Source organism: Andrena cerasifolii, chromosome 10 (assembly GCF_050908995.1).
Source record: "Andrena cerasifolii isolate SP2316 chromosome 10, iyAndCera1_principal, whole genome shotgun sequence".
NCBI classification, from domain to species: domain Eukaryota; kingdom Metazoa; phylum Arthropoda; class Insecta; order Hymenoptera; family Andrenidae; genus Andrena; species Andrena cerasifolii.
This window is the reverse complement of record NC_135127.1, coordinates 8,988,714-9,009,115: the sequence shown is the minus strand read 5'-3', so window position 1 is coordinate 9,009,115 and position 20,402 is coordinate 8,988,714. Positions and strand designations below refer to the sequence as shown.

At 48.6% G+C, this 20,402-nt stretch overlaps 1 protein-coding gene across 4 annotated transcripts in view; it reads left to right on the top strand.

The window, feature by feature from the left end:
* LOC143373676 (uncharacterized) overlaps nt 1-20,402 on the top strand; it is a 53,152-nt gene that overhangs the window by 18,014 nt on the left and 14,736 nt on the right. For 2 of the 4 annotated variants that reach the window (XM_076821138.1, XM_076821136.1), the window contains exon 1: nt 9,194-9,411. The exons of the other annotated variants lie outside the window; for them this stretch is intronic. The gene's annotated coding sequence lies outside the window, so the exon portion shown is untranslated. Of the gene's footprint in view, nt 1-9,193; nt 9,412-20,402 lie in introns of those variants that run through there. 4 annotated transcript variants of the gene reach the window in all.

Genomic DNA, 20,402 nt, shown 5'->3' with positions numbered 1-20,402 from the left:
CGCGCCCTGACCGAACCGCGCGTAATTAATTATAGAAACGCGTGCGCGCCTGCCCGACCGCCGATTAATTAAATATCGAACACGGAAACGATCGGAGCCGAGGAAAGTCGACATCTGCGGGGGACCTTGACGACAGATCTAATCCAGAGCTAACCCGACGCAGAGGCGCATCCTTGACAGTTGGTTGCTGGATCTACGAGCCTAATCCAGACTTAATGCAACCACAATCCAGACCTACTTCAAGCGGTTCACCAGCGAGAATTCGATCCGCCATCTCACGTAATTAACTCGGATCTAAACTGCTCCGATTCAGCCTCCACTCACAGCCCCGAGTTCTATAATTTCCATATCCCGGGTCGTTAAGAAATCACCGTACCGCCAACTACAGGAAAGCTTATCGCCGAGTCCGGTCGAAGGAATTCCGATTTTAATACTGTCGACGGCCCCCGGCGAAATTCTCGTTTTCCCCGAGTCCCGAGCGCGACTTAAATATAGATCGCATTACGATACATCATAGGAGCGGTGATAAAAGCCATACCATAGCGGCGCCGCGTGTATCACTTGTTCCGTAATTAAAGTTCCTCGCCACCGGTCCGATAGAGGTGCCGATAAGGCGACGATAAGCGTCGATACAAATTAAACGTTTCCTAGCGACTGCGCCCACTGCAACAAACTGTAACCGCCGTCCACCAATCGTGCGAATTTTCCCACGGAACCCGTGCTAACTCGATTTTTCCCTTGGCTGGAGTTACTGGAATCTTTGCGAAGATAACAGTGAGGATTTCGTAGTAGGTAAATGGACGTCGAACAGATTCATAATCTTTAACGTAGTTCCCGTTTCGAATCCTGGATATTACCAAGGGGGATATCGTCAGTTGGGATATCATCAAGTGGTTTATCACAAAGTGAAATATCACCAAGTGGAATATCACCAATTGAGATATCACCAAGTGGAATATCACCAATTGAGATATCACAAAGTGAGATACCACAAAATGAAATATCACCAAGTGGAATATCACCAATTGAGATATCACAAAGTGAGATATCACCAAGTGGAATATCACCAATTGGAATATCATAAACTGAGATTTCACAAAGGGGGATATCACCAACTGGGATATAACAAAGTGAAATATCACCAAGTGGAATATCACAAAGTGAAATATCACCAAGTTGAATATCACAAAGTGAAATATCACCAAGTGGAATATCACAAAGTGAAATATCACCAAGTGGAATATCACCGTTTAGGATATCACAAAGTGAGATATCACCAAGTGGAATATCACCAATTGGGATATCACAAAGTGAGATATCACCAAGTAGAATATCACAAAGTGAAATATCACCAAGTGGAATATCACAAAGTGAAATATCACCAAGTGGAATATCACAAAGTGAAATATCACCAAGTGGAATATCACAAAGTGAAATATCACCAAGTGGGATATCACAAACTAGGATATCATCAATTCAAATATCAGAATTTGGGATATCATCAATTCGGATATCACAAAGTGGGATACCAGCAGTGCGGTTCGTTTCAAACACACGCAGAAACCGCGCCCCTCGTTCCCACCGAAACTGAAATCTGGACTGGTACCCGATTTCTCGTAATAAGGGTGCCGCGTGACCTGGAACCGCCGCATTCCCCATGCAAATGGATGGAACTCGCCTCGAATGGGAGCGTAGAGCAAACAAGGTGGTTCATACAGCTCGTTCTCATCACAGACTTCGCTTTGCATTCCGTCAAATCGTGCCCGGCAGATTTACCGAGGGATCATGCAAATCACCCGTGCCCATCATCATTTCAGGGGGTATTTTCTCTGCTGGCAGAAACCGGCGGGGAGGGGGATGGCGGTGGAAGAATTTAATCGAGAACTAATTTCGTGGGGGTTCTCGTTACTCGGCCACTTTCACTCGATTAGAACGTGCGTCGTGCCCCCTTAAAAAAGTGTGTGTTCGAGATCAAGTCCGCCGGCTGTGTTACGCTTATACACTTGGGCAGGAAAAACGAGGCCCGCTGGAAGAAGGGAGGGGAGGGGGGGAGGAGGCCCTTTGCAGGTCGTTGGAGAGTAAGATTTAATTCACGATAGGGCCCGGGCTTTCGCTACCAGGACCATAATCACTCGGGCACGTTGATGTATCGCGCGCCCTGGGGGCCCGGAGCGACGCACGCTGCTTTAATTACGGCCCTCGATCCGGGATCCCCTGCTCCAACTCATTGAAATTTGGGGCGAATACCTTTATCCAGGTCCCCTGCTGTCCGAAAGTAAAATTGCAACTGGTTAGCACGGCGGCTTTTCGTGCACGTACACCTCGCGACACAACGATAGCCGTTTTAACAAACATACAAGAACATACGCACAGGCACATTATACACGCTTTCTGGTGCAGAATGTAAGCCACTCGGTTAACGCAGAATATCTCTTGTTAAGCCAGTGACTAAGCGATTCCAGCAATTAGTCTCGAATCTTAACGATGCTCGTTACATCAACCACGCCTAGGTCTCGCGAGCAGATTTAGCTAGAGATCTCGGAGCTATCGTCCTCGATCGGCTTCGATTGTGATCTCTCCTCGCGTACCTAGCTCGAGGTTTCCAGATTCCAATCGGCGATCGTTTCCTCCTGGAAAATCCGTGATCGCTGTACGCTCCAGATGGGAGACAGAGGGATAAAACGGAACACAGTGAATCGGGAAGAAAATTCTGATGCGTTCCTATCAATAACACAGAAATGAAGCGCGCTTCGAGCGGAGCCCCATAATTGCTACAGTATTGACAGTCGCCACAAGGCTTCCCAATTATCGAAGACTGACCATTATTCAGGACACCATTGTCAGGATCACCTGTTCAATGATGGACTAGCGAACGGTGCAGGTTAACGGTACACTGGGGCGAATAGCATTGACTCGTCACCGGGGACGAAGCAAGTTCCCTCGAAACGAAACGGCCGATATAATTTACATCGGAATCGCATTATGATCTCGGTACGGTACACGCGTGCTGTAATAGTAAATACGTAAGAACGGTCACGGCGTGCCTCCGCGTATCCACGGCGACCGGCACACTATCGCCGTATGATAATGATCTTTGATTAAAGGCGTACCGGCACCGAAACGAGCGGGTGCTCGCCAGGCCAGCCGCGGTATCGCGAAAATAGGCGGAACGCCACCGCGTCCAGTCGATTTCAGCGCACCTGTGGCACCTGGGTGCCGATGATCGATGGGACCGTGACTCGGCTGCTTCGACCGCGAGCAGAGCCGTGGATGTAGCGCCGGTGGAAGATTAGTCAAGGACCCGCGTGACCATTTCCCATCGAATTCCGCGACCTTCGACACGCTTATCGTTAAGGGGAGAAAACCGTACAAATCGAACGAAAAATACAAGAATTTTTCCATAAATCGCTTCTAAAACTTTTCAAAAATATATTCACAAAGTTACAGGCCGAAATTCAACTCTGAAGCGCATTTTAAACGCGTTTCTCTCGAAACCATGTTTTCAAAATTGGCGGCGGGAATAACTCAAAAACTATTTCACCGATCAACTTCAAATTTTGCACTCTTTTAGTTTATAATATTCCTCAGAGTATGAACCACAAGGTGTAACCAAATTATTGTTTTTAACCACTGTTTTTAAACAAATAAGACGCGAACTTTTGGCGAAAATCGCACCTAATTCTTTGAAGTTCTGCTATTTTTAAAATTTGCAATTTTTTTACCCCATTTGTGGTTGATATTCTTACAATTGGCACATAAATGGAAGAAAGATTATTGTTCTGTTTCACATAAATACCAGAGACGCTGCAACCGGCGCCGTTTTGCATCTCGAAAAAAAAACCTATTTCAGATACTGCTGTATTTCCTTTGCATTTATTATAATTTTACTATTATAAAAAAAAAATTTACTTGGTATAATGTGAAGTAAAAAGTACCCTTAAAGTTGCGAAAGGATTAGCGCATTGGTATCTTCGCAAAAAATTCCTAAAAATTGATACAAAAATAAGCCGTTCATCCCCTTGAGACTGCCCTTGTAATCTTGAGGCATGACTATCGATATCGGTCGACGCGTCCACTGTAGATCCCCGTGCATAAAGTACACAAAGTCGTCGATCATCCAGGCCTCGAAAACGGCGCAGGATAAACTAGCAAAGGGCCATTGGACCGTTGGAAGCCGTGGACGAGTTAGCAGAGGCGCGAGGAGGCTGAAAGGCGGACGCTGCCGTGTCATTAGAGAGTGCTGGCCACGATAGAGGAGGGATAACATTCCTGGCTCTGTCGATAGATCAATCATCGTATCGTCCTGGCCTCCGTCCTCTCTTCCGCCGCTTTTTCCTCGGCCCAGCTCATCTCGCGTGTTTCGAGGTATTCCAGGAGTAACGGCTGTGGCAGCTCGAACCTGCTCGTCCCTCCGTCCGATTGGCTTCCTCTGCTCGCTCTGCAAACGATTTCGCGTCCGTCGATTGTTCCACCGAGCTGTTTCGTGATCGATCGTGAGCTAAGGGTCGGGCTGCGCGGGGAACGGCCACTTAAAGGAAGTGGCAGTTTTTTGGCGCTTAGCTTCTTCAACTATGGAAGCCAGTCGATCTTCTAGATCCACGAGCCTGCAGCGTTCAGAAGCTTGCAGGTCAAGCGTAGCGCATTCGCGACCGTGTCTCTGAATTTTAATTAAACAGAATGAAAGCTCCCGGCGTGGGACTAAACGACCTGCAGCACGTGCTGGACCGCTGCGTCCCTGGCTGCTCGCGTATATATAAAAACCCTTGTCCGCGTTTAAATGAAATACCCCATGGTCTCTTGCTCGCTTTTCCTTTTGATCGCGGTGCTCCTCCGTCGCGCGTGGATGCGCATCGAATTAATTAATATGGCCCGTGCCGCTGGACCGTCCAGCATGCGAAGAACCCTTCCTTTTCTCAGAAGAAGAAGGCCTCCCAAAGGCTGTCCCAGTCGCGGTCTCATTATACGACGTCTTTTCGACCGATAACTTTCTCGATACCTGAGCCCTACTTGCTCCTCCTAGCTCCCCTTTTCGCCCTCCTTTTTCTCCCTTTCGTCCAAGCACCTTGTTCCCGCTGCCCGCGCCCCTCGAGGCTCCTACGGCGAGGCGTGCCGTGCGAGGAAACTCGCGTGCGAACTGGCCTTTACTTCAATGGGCCACGACTCTTCCTCCACGTCGCGAGAGAGTTACCGCTAATCTGCACTTGCGCTCAGCTGGCGTTGCCCCTGTGCTCGCAGAACATACCGAACTACAGATGGCTGCGCGTCGCCCGCAAGCACGAACCAGCTTCAAAGTCAATTTCCATTAGGATTCTGTTATACCGCCTTGTCTACCGTGCACCCATCCACCTTCGCGCTCCGCTGTCCCTCCACTTTCTGCGAGCAACATCCTCGATGCACGCAGTGATATCTCCGTGCAAGCTAGACTCTAAGCCTCTGAGCTCCCACCAGGACCACGAAAACTCGGCGACCGGTTGCCGCGCGGTGCCCCCGAGCGTTCGCATTTTCCACGCTGATTTATTGTTCCAGTGGAGCGCGCTCGCTCCTAGCCGGCGCTGGTTAAAACAGCTCCAGCTGGTATGCCGCGCACGCGGCGACACGATCAGCAACGAGGATGTACCGTGATCGCTGCGCCAGGATCACCGGAGTTTTTCACCGTTTTTTCGGGGCCCGACCTCTCCGCGTCCACCTCGATCGGATCTGGTTTTCCAGGGCAGAGCGTTTCAGAGTTTAAGCCCCGCTCAGAGACCGTACCGGTTGCCCGGACCCCGTCGAACCTTCGCGGATGCTGCTAGCCGAGTGACGAGGCGGTGTCGAAAGAACGGCACAGTGACACGATTTCCCCCGTGCGCTTTTAATCGACGCCTGTAATCCGATCCTTCCACCTCGTCGATCCGGATCTCGGCTTTACGACGCCCGCGAGGAGGAACGCGCAAAGCCGACAGTAAAACAGCTTCGACGGAATGCCCCGCGGCGTCTGCTGTCACTAAAATCTCACGAATTATTCTCGGATCGAGCGTGCAAGAAGGTAAAACGAAGAGGGAGATGTTCCTGTGCGTGCCACTTGCGACTTCGTTTTTTATTAGACTCGGGCTTTCAGGGATTGCAAGTCAAGTGCCACGAAGATTCAATTTTCATGAAATCCCTAATAGTTCGCGTAGCGTCGACTTTCTTCTAGGGTGACCGTAATATCGCCCAGCAAAAGTTCAATCGCTGTCAATTGAATAATAATTGGTACATTTGCATGCAATTTTTTTCGAAGTAAAGAGAAATTAATCATCTTCCGTGTACCACAAGTTAGAATCGCTGAAACCTACCAATTTTTAATTGGGAATTAAAAAACGTAAGACGTGCAAAAATCAAGGAGGAAATATCGATTAATATTTATGAGTTTTTAAAGTCATTTTCGCACGTGCTTTTGTTATTTCTTGCTCTATATGTGTTTCTTATCAACCTTGGATTTTATTTTTATTACAAGAAATATAGAAATAGGATTTTTAAAATATTTTATTTTTTACGTTCGGGTGTACGTATTGGACGAATTAAGTTTATTTCGGTTGCTCCACAAATTTCGTCACGCCACCTGTAACAAACATTACATCGAAACCATTGTTCTCCGGTAGACGGTATTGAGAACAAGCATACTGCTAACAGAAAAACGCTATTACGAAAAATATTTGATTCGATTTCATCGCTTAAGTACATCATTAATTAGGTATTTCTAGTAGATATTCTTGCATGCACAGAATTATTAGACTTAGCTTCTCCGAATGCGATGCAAAACTGTGGCAGTCCAATAAATTTTTACAGTGTTAAAATTCTCTAAAATACTTCCCTTTCTGTAATTGCTAATCACATGACGCTGCAATTACAGTATGCCTTCCTACATATGTTTAGGTACTAATTCCGTGCGTAACCGTTCAATTTTAGTGCTAACTTTGCGAGATATAGTGGCGATATTCGGTACGGTGACCCTATAGAATTCCAACGAGTGCAGACGGCTGAAATGAAAAAGAACGTCGCCGTCTCCGCCAGTGCTGTCTGGGGTGGTCTACCTATACTACTTGCAAGCCCCTGAGAGTTCACTGAAATAGGTCAGACGTCTCCGGACCTGAATCTTTCATGTTTCTTATAAAAATGGGCGCCCATTAGCGTCCAGTATTCTATGATTTATTAATGCCACTCTTCTCCAACGTCTCAAGCTCGGTTCCACCCAGGAAGCACTCATCCAGATCGCGACCTACCCTCGCGAAGTCCTCGGGCCTCCTTTGTTCGCGCGGTGTCTTCAGAAGCATCCCGGGCTGGCACACTTCGGCGCGTCCAGATTCCAGCTGGGAAGCGCGACAAAAATTTCGCGTCGCACGGTTCGCAAAACGTGCTCTGGTAAGGGCCAGCGCGACCGCGTGCTCGCGACTCCAGAACCGCAGTCCCGCGTTCCCTCGCAATTAGTGGAAATAATTTCGTCGTTAATTGCGTCACGGGCTGCCGGCCGCGTGTTTTCTCCGTTGCGTCCGCGCACCGTTCCGTTTCTTCTCGCCTCCTTTCTCCTCTTGCTTCTACTCCTTCCTCCTGGGCACCCGCGATCCGCTTTCCTGCCGGTCGTCCTCGCGGACTGTCACGGCCGCTGAACTCGCTGGGGTTAACATGTGCCTGCTAAAAGCAAGCTGTTACATCATCCTCATTGTCCGCTCCCGAACGCCGTTGGTGTACGCGATTGCGAAATCTGTTTCGCTAATTTCGCGACTAGGAAGGTCGACGCAGAGACAGTTTTTCCTCAGAAGTTACTCGACGGCTGCTTTCGAGGTTGACGGGCAGGGTTGCCATAATTAAAGTTCTTCGAAGCCTGAGGTCCTCCAAGCTTCAAAGGGAAGGAGCTATCGGTTCACCAGGGCACGAGCACCTCGTCCCCGTTGTCGGTCGACCTGCGAGTAGGCAGAGTGGCTGGCAAGCGCGCGGTGATTTTGACAGATAGCGACGTTAATAATTCTCGCCTCTCGGGTAATGCAAACGCGTCCCTAGCTCTCCCGAGAGACGCGTGCACATCGGGCACAATGAGAAGCGTTCGGCCTAGTTCTGGCTGAACTCTGGTCGAGACGGAGGTTCCTCGCGATACGAGCGACGTTTCGCGCAGTGTGGCAGCGCGCCCTGTTTTTCGAGGCGTGCGTAGAATTCGTGAACGGTCGAGGGAAGCATTCCGCCCAGTCACGAGGACAGATTCGGGTCCGCGCCTTCGAGCTGCCCAAGCTGCTGGACTTTTCCGGTATCCGACTTGCCTCTTCGCTCCGTCGAAGTCGCCTTCTGCCACCAGGCTTTCCGCGCCTGAATATTGGGGAAGGTCCCGGGAGCAGGAGTCGAAGTGGACCCACGGTTTCCTGACACATCCTCGGGTAGGCGAAGAGGTCCGCAGGATCCGCGCTGCAAGAAAAAGGACGAGCGACGGTGGCGATAGTAGTTAGCGGTAGAAAAGAAGAGGGCGAAGGAGAAGAGAGGAAGGAGGTGGAGACGGGGCGAGAGAGCAGAGCCGGGAGAAGGAACGGAGACGAAGAGGGCCGATGATGGCTGCGATGGTGATGGTCAGTGGTTGTATACCGGTTAAGCCGTTCAGTGCCAGGCCGGCGTCCGTCACGGTTAAACCTCGAGCACTCGCAGTCGCCTGACTCTTGAACCGGCCGTGTCGTCCGCGCCACCAGGATATCGTCCTTGCACCTGGATCCCCGCCCCGAATCGATTCGATCGACCGGTTAGCCAGCAGGCCCGCGAAGTCTCGTCAAGGACGCGTCGGCTTTTTCGAATCGGTCGATTCGGTGATCCTTCCGCTATAATGTCCCCTTCGCTGCAACTTGCCACTGAGATCCTTAGCCTCCTGCACGATCGAGAGCTTCCAGGAACTTGGAGCTCTCTCTGGTGACGAAGCAACAGCCGATCGCTCATCTGCCGTGGATTCGGAGGCTCGACCAGAATCTCGAGAATTATACCGAACGGTTCGCTACTGAGGATCCTGAATCATATTCCTCTGACTCACGAGGTTCTGCGCCAGAGGAGGAAGTGATTCTCGCCGGGGTATCAATCAGGGCCAGGTCGCGGCCAGTGCGGTGGACGGTCCAGGCGCAGCGCGACCAAGTGATTCATCCGGGAGGCACCGCGGGCGAAATCGGCTGTTCCGGGGGGAAGCAGCGTGCTCGAGATGAAGGAGTGACACCGAGGAGCAGGGCGACAGAGGCGACGGGAATTCGGGCTTGCCGCGCGAATCAGAATGGCGACTTGGCCGCGCGACGACAAGCACGCGATCGTCACGTCGCCGGGCACCTGGACGCCAAGTAGCCAGCCAGCAGCAGGATACCAGGATTCGGAGCGGATGAAGTAATTACGAGGACTGACCAGTCACGGACCAGTCTGATCCCACGGGAGATCCAGGTACTCCTTCCGCGTGTCTCTCATTCTTCCGTGCTTTCTTCGGGAGGTCGTGTTCGTTCCTCGCGCGCTCCGACCGCTCGGTCCCGCAATACCGATCTCCCTTTCTCGCCTCGGTACAACTTCATCCTCGGCAACGGCCGCGCTGAAGCCTCGGAATCCGATGAATCAGCCGCGATATTCTCCGGTCCCTGTCAGCGGGATGACCAACGATTAGTGTTTCCGAGGAAGCCATTTCGAAGATATAAAGTCTCAATGTTCCTCATAAAAAAAAAAGAAATAGGGGCTTTAGCGTTGTCTCTTAGGAGCGAATGATCGCAGGTGTCTTTTAGAGAAGTTGGGTCTCTTTCGGCGAGGGGAAAGATTGCAGGCTACCTCTGGCGGAACGCGAGGCTCGAGGTTTCTTCTGGAGGAGGCTCGAAAGAAAAGTAAAAGCAGAGGAGTGTCACCGAGGAGGGTTATACGTACTTTGGGTTAGGTCTGCGCCTTGACGGCATAATCTACCGGTTTCATCGCGGCGAGGGGGTACGCGGCGAGGAGGGGGATTTAATCTGAGAGGGCAATCGCGCGATAAAGCGCAGCAATTCCGCTACCAGTTACGAGTGCTTGATAGTCGATGCTATAATTTCCACGTTACTCGCCGGGCCGCTTGAATACCGTAACGACGCCGAACGTGACTTCGATTGAAAGCCCCGACGCGATACGTCCCGTGCTCGCGCGTCCGTGACGTCGACGCTCGTTTCCAGTTATCTATTACCGTTGTCACACTTCCGTAATACTTCTTCATCGGCCGTTAATCGTGCCACGAGCCTTATGCCTGGTCCACACCGACGTGAGCATCGTTGCTCGCGAGATGCTGACACGCGGGTGGAGCTTTCTTCCCCGGGCAAGTGGCTCGGATCGAAGAGTTTCGTCTCGAGCCGCGGCGAAGATCAAAGGGAGCAACTATGTTGCTAGCCAGCGCTGCGAGCGCACTCCACTTCCGTCTACGATAGTCTGCGCTGGGCTGCACTCTTCGAAACTCGCGACAGAACTCTGTACGTCGATTTATGTATTTCGTAAGTTCTTCAGTCGCGTCGCTTTAGTTATAGAAATATTTAAATGGAGCTTACTCTAGAGGGTGCCGAATTTCGGGGGTGGTAAATATTGGGCGAAAGAAATTGAAAAGGCTTGGGACAGCATTATTTAAAAAGAATTCACTTTTCTCTCATCTAGCAAATGAGCAATGACTTAAAAATTAATTTAAAAATTTTAGAATTCTACACGAATTTGGGGTAGCGATAAATTTGAGGGAGCGGCATATTCTTGGGAGCATCAAATTTTAAGGAGCGGCATATTTTGAGGGGTGGTAAAATTTGGGGAGCGATAAATTTTGAGAGAAACAAATTGGGAAAGGTTTAAACACAGAGGCTTGAGACAGCTTTAAAAACAATTCCCTTTTTTTCATGTAGCGAATTAGCAATGACTCATATGTGAGTTGCCATATTAAATTATTTTCGAAATAGCCTCGACTCTTTTAAATTAAAATATTTTATGGAATTTCGCGGTAGGGGTGGTAGAGGCTTGTTTGTCTGGGATCGCCAAATTTCCAAACCCGTCCCTGACTCTAGGCTTACCTCTGAAGCTTCAGCTTCAGCCCTCGAGAAAGCAGAAAGTGTAGACGAGCGGCTGACATCTTGATTGAACTCCATCAAATTTCACTCGGCGATTAAAGTATTAAGAAACAAGGAGATATTGGTTGTACAGCGGGTTTCCACCGTGAACGCTCGTCCGTCGTTGGACAAATTGTCCACCAACTTTCCAACTACTTACCGTCGAGCAGCCAGTGAACGTTGCTCGCGTCGGTGTGAAACCGACGTTACGTCCGAGACGAAGCCCGAGGAAAGGCGAGAGAGACACGTGCACGCGCATACACTCGCGGATAATGCAGTTGCACGGTAAATTTGCCTCCTTACTGAACAAACTATCAGTTTCAATTGCTGTGTCGCGTATCGCGATCCAGGATTTCACCGGGTTCGTTCCAGTAGCCGGTTATTATTATTATCGGCGCGCTCGTCGTACCGTGCCGTTGTTACAACGAACGCAATGCGTGCCATTACTTTAATTGCTTATATTAAATTGTTGCTCCGCCGTCGGTGCGCCGCGCTCAGTATTCGCGACACGCTTCGATATTTCGCGATCGAACGCGGAACGAGCCGGCGATCACTATACTCCAACGACACGGAATGGAATCGGATTCTAACTGTTTTGAGTCTCTAATATACCGCACTCCACGTCCCGCAATAATAACATTCCTAAGCACCGCTTCCGCTCCGGCCAAATTCACGTCTCCTCACTCATCTCCCTTAAGGGGGTAGGTTACCCTCAGCAATTCAAAATCAGGCCCTTCTTCAACGCACATATTCTGAAGTAACAAATGAGTGCAGGGATATATTTTTTTTTTAATTTTTAATCGTCATTTCGTTGACTTTAATGCGCGAAAAGAGTCTTAAATATATTTACAGGGGAAAAAGTTATAAATATAAATGTGAGAGCTAAAACACAAAGTAAAGGCATTTTTATAATCTGTAAAATAGCTTCCTGCATCTCCCTGTAAATTTTCTGTGAAATAGTTGCAGCAGTTTTCCAGATTTTATGTCCACCGTTTTGGAAAACATAGTTTCTGAGAAATCGCGTTTAAGGGGAGGTTCCGGTCTAGAGCCCCCAAAATAGGTGATCTTTAGGAATTAATTAAAGGAAAACTATTGTATATAATTTAATGCGACTTTTTGCATTGAATTAAGGATGTCTTAGACTATAGAAATATATTTTTTTGTTTTATAATTAATCATTGCAGACGGCACTGGAGAGTCGTTAAAGTCAAGGCGTCAAAAAATTGATCCAAATTGGTGGAACCTGTATCTCCAAAAGTTATGATCCGATTCGACTGAAACTTTTCTTATTTTGAAGAATATACTTCTGGCTAGGTGGGAAACCAGAAAAGATTACAAAAATAACATTTTTTTTTTAAATAACGACACTTGAAGTTTGAAATCACTTTTCCCCTATATTTTTCGTCCTTTCAACGGCTTTGAAAATTATAATTTTTCAATTTTTTGCATTTCTTCTAGTTTCCCTCCTAGCCAGAAGTATATTCTTCAATTTAAAAAAAGTTTCAGTCGAATCGGATAATAACTTTTGGAGATACAGGTCCCACAGTTTCGAGAAGACTGTTTCGAGAAAAACGTGTTCAAAGTTTTACGCGAGTGCCGAGTGGCCGGGTGTTACCCATGCATTTGCCGCTACTCAAATGCCTATAACTTCGGGAATATTACGAATTTCAACAAATCCTTTTAAACAAGTATTCCTAAAAGGTTGAACATTCGAAAAACGAAATAAGAAAATAATCGTCTTTTAGACCGGAACCTCCCCTTAAGGGGTTATTCTACTTTGGATCCCGAAAAGAAAGCCATCAAGAAACCGGCCCAAACCGTCCCATACACCCTGAGCCTCCGAACGAAAGCTTGCTCTGATCCGCCTTGAAGGCCGATCGCGGTCTCCTTTTCACGGGCCGTCGTGCTCGATCATTCCTCGCCGCTCGGCGCGGCTCGTCATCGATCGCCGCGTTATAGGAAGTGGCCGGGCGTGTTATCTCGTGGCGTACTCGCGCGGCGCGCGCGGATTCTCTTCCTTTTTGCCGGCTCCGCCGTGCAACGGGATCCCGATGGCTTGATTTCGCGCCTATCGCGGCAAAAACGCTGCTGCTGGCCGCGTTATCGCGCACCGCGCATCGCTGCGCCCCACGCGCGCGGAGGAGGGAGCGGGGCCCGCCAGGAAGATGGGACTCGCCTTGCTATCAAGGCCCCGCGGGATTTATCGGCCAATAAAGCGTCCACGGTGCTCCCCGTTTAAATGAGCGTCACCCATCGCCGAAGGAGCGTCTTGAAATTTCAACGGTCGTCGCCTATTGTCCGCTTGCGGCGACCGGATCTTTTTGCCTCGGTTTAATAACTGGTTCTGTCTCCCCGGGTAATTATATTAGTCTGCGCGTAACGGGAACGGGTCGAAGCTGCGTCTGTGCCTTTCGGTTTTGCGCCACTGTTCCTCGTTGCCAGCTGCTCCCTGTGCCTTGGGTGTCATCGACGGGCTTATTCCGAGCTTCTTCGACCTTTGGGTTGGTTGATGTAGTGTGCTGGAAGGTCTAGGGATGTCGAGAGGATTCTAATAACATCCCCGAAGCACTATTCGAAATCACCTACATAGGGGAAGTGTCGCGCGGTTATCACCTAAATAGTTTTTAATGCTTGCGGATTGCGTTTCCTCAGGCTGAAGAATTGTTGTGGCTAGATCCGCGCTTTCTGTGTACCAAAGGGTTTTCCCGTTGACAGTAATAAATAACTAAGTAACTAAATAACTAAATAACTAAATAACTAAATAACTAAATAACTAAATAACTAAATAACTAAATAACTAAATAACTAAATAACTAAATAACTAAATAACTAAATAACTAAATAACTAAATAACTAAATAACTAAATAACTAAATAACTAAATAACTAAATAACTAAATAACTAAATAACTAAATAACTAAATAACTAAATAACTAAATAACTAAATAACTAAATAACTAAATAACTAAATAACTAAATAACTAAATAACTAAATAACTAAATAACTAAATAACTAAATAACTAAATAACTAAATAACTAAATAACTAAATAACTAAATAACTAAATAACTAAATAACTAAATAACTAAATAACTAAATAACTAAATAACTAAATAACTAAATAACTAAATAACTAAATAACTAAATAACTAAATACCTAAATAACTAAATAACTAAATAACTAAAAAAACATTGCCGAGTAAGGGTTACTTGTGCTTCCCGAAAGTTCGCTGCCATAAATTTGATTAATATTGCACGTATGGATTATCGACATATATTCTCCTCGATTCTGGAGACACAGACGTGTCCTCCGCGGTATTGACAGGGGTGTGTGTAAGAATCGAGCGATAAATCGTAGGTTATCGTGGAAAGCGCGACAGCAGGTAGCCGCTAATTCGACGGCGGCGGACGGGCATGGTTGCCGGGAACAATTAAAATTCTTGCTGGCCAACGATATCGAACATCTCGGCTCGTCAATTCACGGTCCTGCAGTCCTCTTTGGCATCGATTAAGCGCAGAATGACCGTCCATTAATTCTATTCATAGCGACACCGCGGCGACCAGTTTCCCGTGCGGCGTGCACGCCACGGGCCGCGCGCACGGACGCGCATTAAGCTTGACGGCTGAGCGCTCGCCACGCTGATAGCAGATAATACGCGGCTAATAAAACTGTACGCTAATAAACTGTCTCGCGAGCCGCGGCCTCGCCGTTAGACCGCCTCCCGAAACGTTCCGCGGCTTCGCGAGGAAAAAAGGATTACCCTCCCCGGGAGTCATAAGTACGCGAGAAGTTTATTAACAGGCATTAATCGCGCAAAAACCGCCGGGCGATCGCGATCCGCTCCAATTCCCGCGGCATTGGCACCCTCCGAGTCGATTAACCGGCCTCCGAGCTGCCCGAGGAGCGTACCGTTGTCGCGAATGGATACGATGCTCTCTATACTCCGCTCGCGCCAGATGGGAGTGTGCCGAGTTCATCAGGATATCGAAAACTGGAAAGTTTGCATTTTATCGGTGCCTCTGCTGACGGCGGATAACTCCGTGGGGTCTCCACTCGTGCAGCAACGAGTTCCAATGTTCCCCGAAGTCTTCCCGAGCCTGGACTTTCAGAGAAGCACATCTCGCGCATCGCGCTCTTTTGGAGGTCGGTGATCCCCTCGGTGGGGATCAGCGATACGCGGGATAGTTCAGTCCGCGGCATACTCGAAAGCGAACGGAATCTACCACCGGTAGCAACCGAATTCCAAGGCTGACGAACTCGCTTCTCCGTTCTGCTCCCCCTTAATCATCCTCCATTTCCTGCAAGCTCTGCTACGCCCGCTAGTTAAAGCGGCGCAACGCTCCTCGTCGGCACCTGAACGCGCCAGGAAAGACATAAATTAAATTACCGCGGGATCGACCGCCCGCCCATAGGAAATAATCCGCCGACTTAAGAATCGCGAGGCATCGAAACGGATGTGCGAAGATTGAGAAAATTTAGAAACTTGAGAACGTAGGATGCAAAGAACACCTAGTGTCTCTTCAGACTGTAATAGCAGAATTGCACATTTGTAAAGCTCGCCAAGCGACGAAGCGTTCGCCGCGGAGCCTCTGGCCAAAAACAGAGGACGATCCAGGTAGGCCTCCGTCCGCAGCCGACTTGCGGAATGAAACAGTAGTTGCTAACCAGCCGAATGAACAACACGTCCTTTTATTTAAACCTTCAACCATCCTCTTACGAGACTAAAAGCTTGCTATGAAACAACCCGCTCGTATATTCGCGGTAATTTTATTCACCCTGTATCGATTATCGCAGCAGCATCTTTGCCAATCTTCCGAGGGGGTCCCTGAATCACGATGCCCATGAAATCAGGCTCTTAATCAGGGCTTAATTACCTTGACAACCGTGTCACGGGACACCTTGCTGGAGCCGCTTAATGTCATCCGTCGCTAATTACGGTCTATCGTGGATTATTAGCCGTTGAATAATGGCCATAGACGGTCGCCGTGTCGCAGGCTGCAGCTGGCTCGCGGGGGATAATGTGCTTCTTAATCCTCCGCGTGACATCGACCGGAGAACACCGACGGTAGACGTTCGATCCTACCGCGCAATTATTACCTGGCATCCTCCAATATCTTCGGGGAATATTCGCCGAGCTGCCGTGGAATCGAAACGAATGGTACCCAGACTGCCAAGTGCACAGAAGCATGGCCTGGGGGATCTTGGACGCTCGCTTAAAGATTCCATCATGCCTGAGAACACCTCGACAGCCCCACTTGATGATTCACCGCGAGAGTATCATTCGTGATTCTCAAAGGATCCTGCACGATAGCCGCGTTCCCAATGCCGCGTCACCCTCCGAGAAGAAATGTTCCGTGACGAGTAGCGGTTATCACAGCCACTCGTTCCCGTTTCTGCTTAATCGTTCCCCACCGACGGCGAAATATCTCTCTCGTCTGATCCTCGGGCGAGTCGCCAGGATTCCCGGAAGAGGACGCGAGGTTAAACGGCGCGCAGGCCTCTCCATTGTGCTGGACGCGCGCACGAGGTCAGATCTAAAGCGGCGACCGCAACTTAACCCCTTTATCCGTGCGGTGACACGGCACTGATTAAGAGAAAAGAGCGCGTCAATTAACCCACTAACCGACCAATTAGCTCGCCCCTGCGACTAAGGAGGACAGTGTCGTTTCGAGGCTCCAGTCGAATTTAATGCAATTGCGCGGACCATCTTTGGGAACGAGGTTGCGCGTGACGTTTCAATATGTTTCGCTTGCGGAGGCGATAATCAGCACCTCGATGATTCTTCAGCTGGGGTTTATTTACGCTCGCCGGACAGGCCGAAAATGTGCGAGCGTATATTTTAATGGCGACGCCAGTCCTCTCGGGGACGCTCAGGGAGTCCTGTCACGTAGAGATCCCAGCACGTGTTTAGGAAGTCGCCGGAGAATGGAGAGCCACGAGCATTATGAAACCTCTCGTCGCAACTCTGAATGTTAATGACTCCGGCGTTTTTACTGTCGTCGTTGCAGAAAGTATAAACAACAGTGAAATGAATGCAAGCGCTACCAAGGTACTTGGCATGTCTCGTTCACTTGAAAATTACGCTGCCTAGCTGCAGAAGTGTCGTACAGCAGAATTTCAATGAAACTCAAGTGTTCATCCTGAAAACGAATGGGATTTTAAGCCGATCGGTGCAACGCTTAAAATCCGCGATCAGTAGGTCACCGCGCGCGTTCATTTTTCTTCCTCTTGCTCCGCTGCAGCCGCCGTCCGTTCTGGGAACACCAGACAGCGACAGTTTTGTACTCTTTGCTTCTTGACCTTGCCCCAGAGAGGCCACCGATCGGAACACTATTCGAAGCATGTAGGGTAGAGCAGTAGTAGTTTCTTTCTCGCCGCTGGACGCTTAACGGTCTCGGTCCAGGCCGATCGAATCGACTCGCCTAGCATCCTTGGAGTATCGTCGAGTGACCAACTCGAGGACGATCGACCCGCTTCATCTTGCAGACGTCTACATCCACGATCCTCTAACGTTTAATGGAGAGGTTCTCCTGTAACAGCTTCCGAAGTTTAGGAATTTTTTTTGAAAAAACTATCGTTCATATCGCATTGAACTCTTTTGGGATATAAGGAGGCTTCTTTAAACTTGCAGAAAATATTTTTTTTTTTACATCGATCCTTCTTATTATTTATTAATTATTGTGGAATCGTGTTAACCTGTTCGACGATGTTGGTGTAGCACCTGTCACAGTCATCCGATTGCAAAAAGAAGAAAATTTTCTCTAAAGTTAAATAATTTACGCTGGGACTGGACCTGAAATTTTAATTTTAGTTATTATTTATAATACTTTTTCGTCGATATAACGAATAATATGAAAAATTTGTGTAAAGAAAAAACTTACTTTTTCTTTCTAACGCTATAACTCCTTCAATTTTTCATTTCTTTTCTTTAAAGTGGACCAATCCTAGCGTAAACTATTTAACTTTAAGAAACTTCTATTTTTTTCGCAATCGGATTACTGTGATAGGTGCTACACATCCCACCAACAAGAGTTACATCGCCGAAGAGGTGGATTAGACTCCGCAATAATTAATAAATAATTAAAAGAGTCGACGTAAAAAAAATATTTTCTGCAAGTTTAAGGATGCCTCCTTATATCCCAAAAGAGTTTAATCCAATATGACCAGCAGTTTTTTAAAAAAAAATTCTTAAGTATCAGTTACTTTTGGGGCTGTTAGACGAGAAACCATTAAGAATTTCGTCGACTGTGAACCTTATCCTCGATACAAACCTATCCAGTGGCGCACTCAGGATTTAATATTGAAGGGAGCCGAGTTGAAAGGATAGCAATATTTTCAATGCAAATTCATTGAAGTCCATCAGGCGATTAGAAAAATTAATTTAAAGAACAAAATCCAGTTTTCTTTTCTTTTCACAAAGCCCCTTCTTTGTGGGGCCTTATTCAATATGCTACTGAAATTCAGTACCATCACGTAATATTTATCCAACTATGAATCTCTGTAACAATAATCTTCCCGAAGGAGAGCATTCTGAAAAGGAAGTAGGAAATCGATAGCCCCTGTCTGGACGAAGAGAATTCGCGGTATAAATCTGGCGACATTGATCGGGAAATTCAGTGATCGTTGGCCGGATATGTCCCGCGTGTTCGCGGTCAGCCGAGTTCTCGTTCCTCGTCGCCCTGAAATATGTGTCAGTTTTTGCCGGGCGCTCGTGCGCCCCATGCGGGAGACGAGTAACGCGAGACCACGGCCCAGTTCTTCAGCAACCGCGAGGGGCACACGCACTCTCCGCCACTCGCGTGCTCCTCTTCCTCAAGGCGTTCGCCTCCAGTCCTGTTTGCTTTCCTCGTTCCACGCTATTCCGTTTCCATCGCTTTTTCTTACGCGCCAGGTCTCCTCGCGTGTATTGAGACGTTACTCGCGGAACCCGCGAGTACGTACTTGCTAGTTGAACGGTGGCATTAAATGTCCCATGGAGAAATAATAATTTCATCGCGGATTCAGCTATTCCTTCGTTTAAAGCGAATACTCTTAACCATCCGCGTTATATTCTATCGCGAGAGAAGCGCCGCGCGTAATGCTATCAAAAGAATTCAATTCCCCAGGGAAGACGAATCTCCTTCGACTCCATAAAAATCTACATAAAGTCCTTGCATAAAATTTCCATGAAAAAGAGGCCTGGAATGCTTCGGATCTCTCGGATCGTCTACGGTACATCCGAAATGTCGAGAAATTCGTGATATTCTGGAAATAACAAGTACGAGGAGCCACTTATGCTAGAAACTGCAGGCGAAGAGGCGAGGTACCTCCGGACTCGCTAGACGTTCCCATAAAAATTCAAATTTCGTCCTATATCCCCGGCGTTGCGTAAGAGGCTCTCCGCGAGGCAGCCTTATGCCCGAGGACTTTCGTTTTCGATTGACAAGCGTCGCGGGGAAAAATAGAAGTTACCATTTCGCGAACGGAGCGCTGAAGAAAGAGGCTCTCCGCAGAGGCAGCACAGGTGAAAGGAAATGAGAGGCAGGAGGTTGTTGAAAGGTTAATATGCTACCACGGTCTCACGTTGAGGAACAAGAACAATATCGTATGCTGCGAAGGGTGTTTCGAGTTACCAGGCTCGCCTCGCTGTTTGCCGATCGCTCGCCTGCTATCGAAACTTTCTATCCGGCCAGTGCAATATTCCGTGGCCCAAGGGAATTCCCCTTGCCATCCTCCTCGCCACTCCCAGAGATCGTACTTTTGATTCGACACCCTGCTGCTACCATATCCCGCCAGCGTCCTCCAGCAAATAAAAGAAGAACGGGGGGAGGGTAAGACAATGACGATGACAGTCGTTTAGCCACTCCGTAGAGCAAACTCGCCTGCGGGGCCCGACTTCCGGATTCGAAATTGATGTTTGCGTACCACTCGGCGACGCTCGATGATCGAAGCGCGTGCGTCTGGCCGCGGCGAGCTCCTAAGTGGAAAAAGGCTCGCACGGCAGGCTGCATTTTCTCCTGCAAACAGGAACACGGATCCTCGAACGGAACCGATATGCCGGTTTCGCGTGACCTCGCGCACTTCGAGGCGTTACCCAGCCGGCTCGGATCGGGCAACGAGATCGCTGCTTTTAGAAGGCGGCCCGCGGTCTATCGGCCGACCACCCGCAAGCGCGAGCCTCCCCATCGACGGTAATAAATTATCGCTGGGCAATCGGGATCGTCGCATCGTAATTCTCCGGCCGATCACCGGTTGCAATTGATAATTGGACGAGCGCCGATTGTTCGCTTCCACGCGAAACCGGTGCTTCGTTTCGGGGTGCTGCGCAATCGGTCAGCGCTCGTGGAGAACGCTAAAGTGCG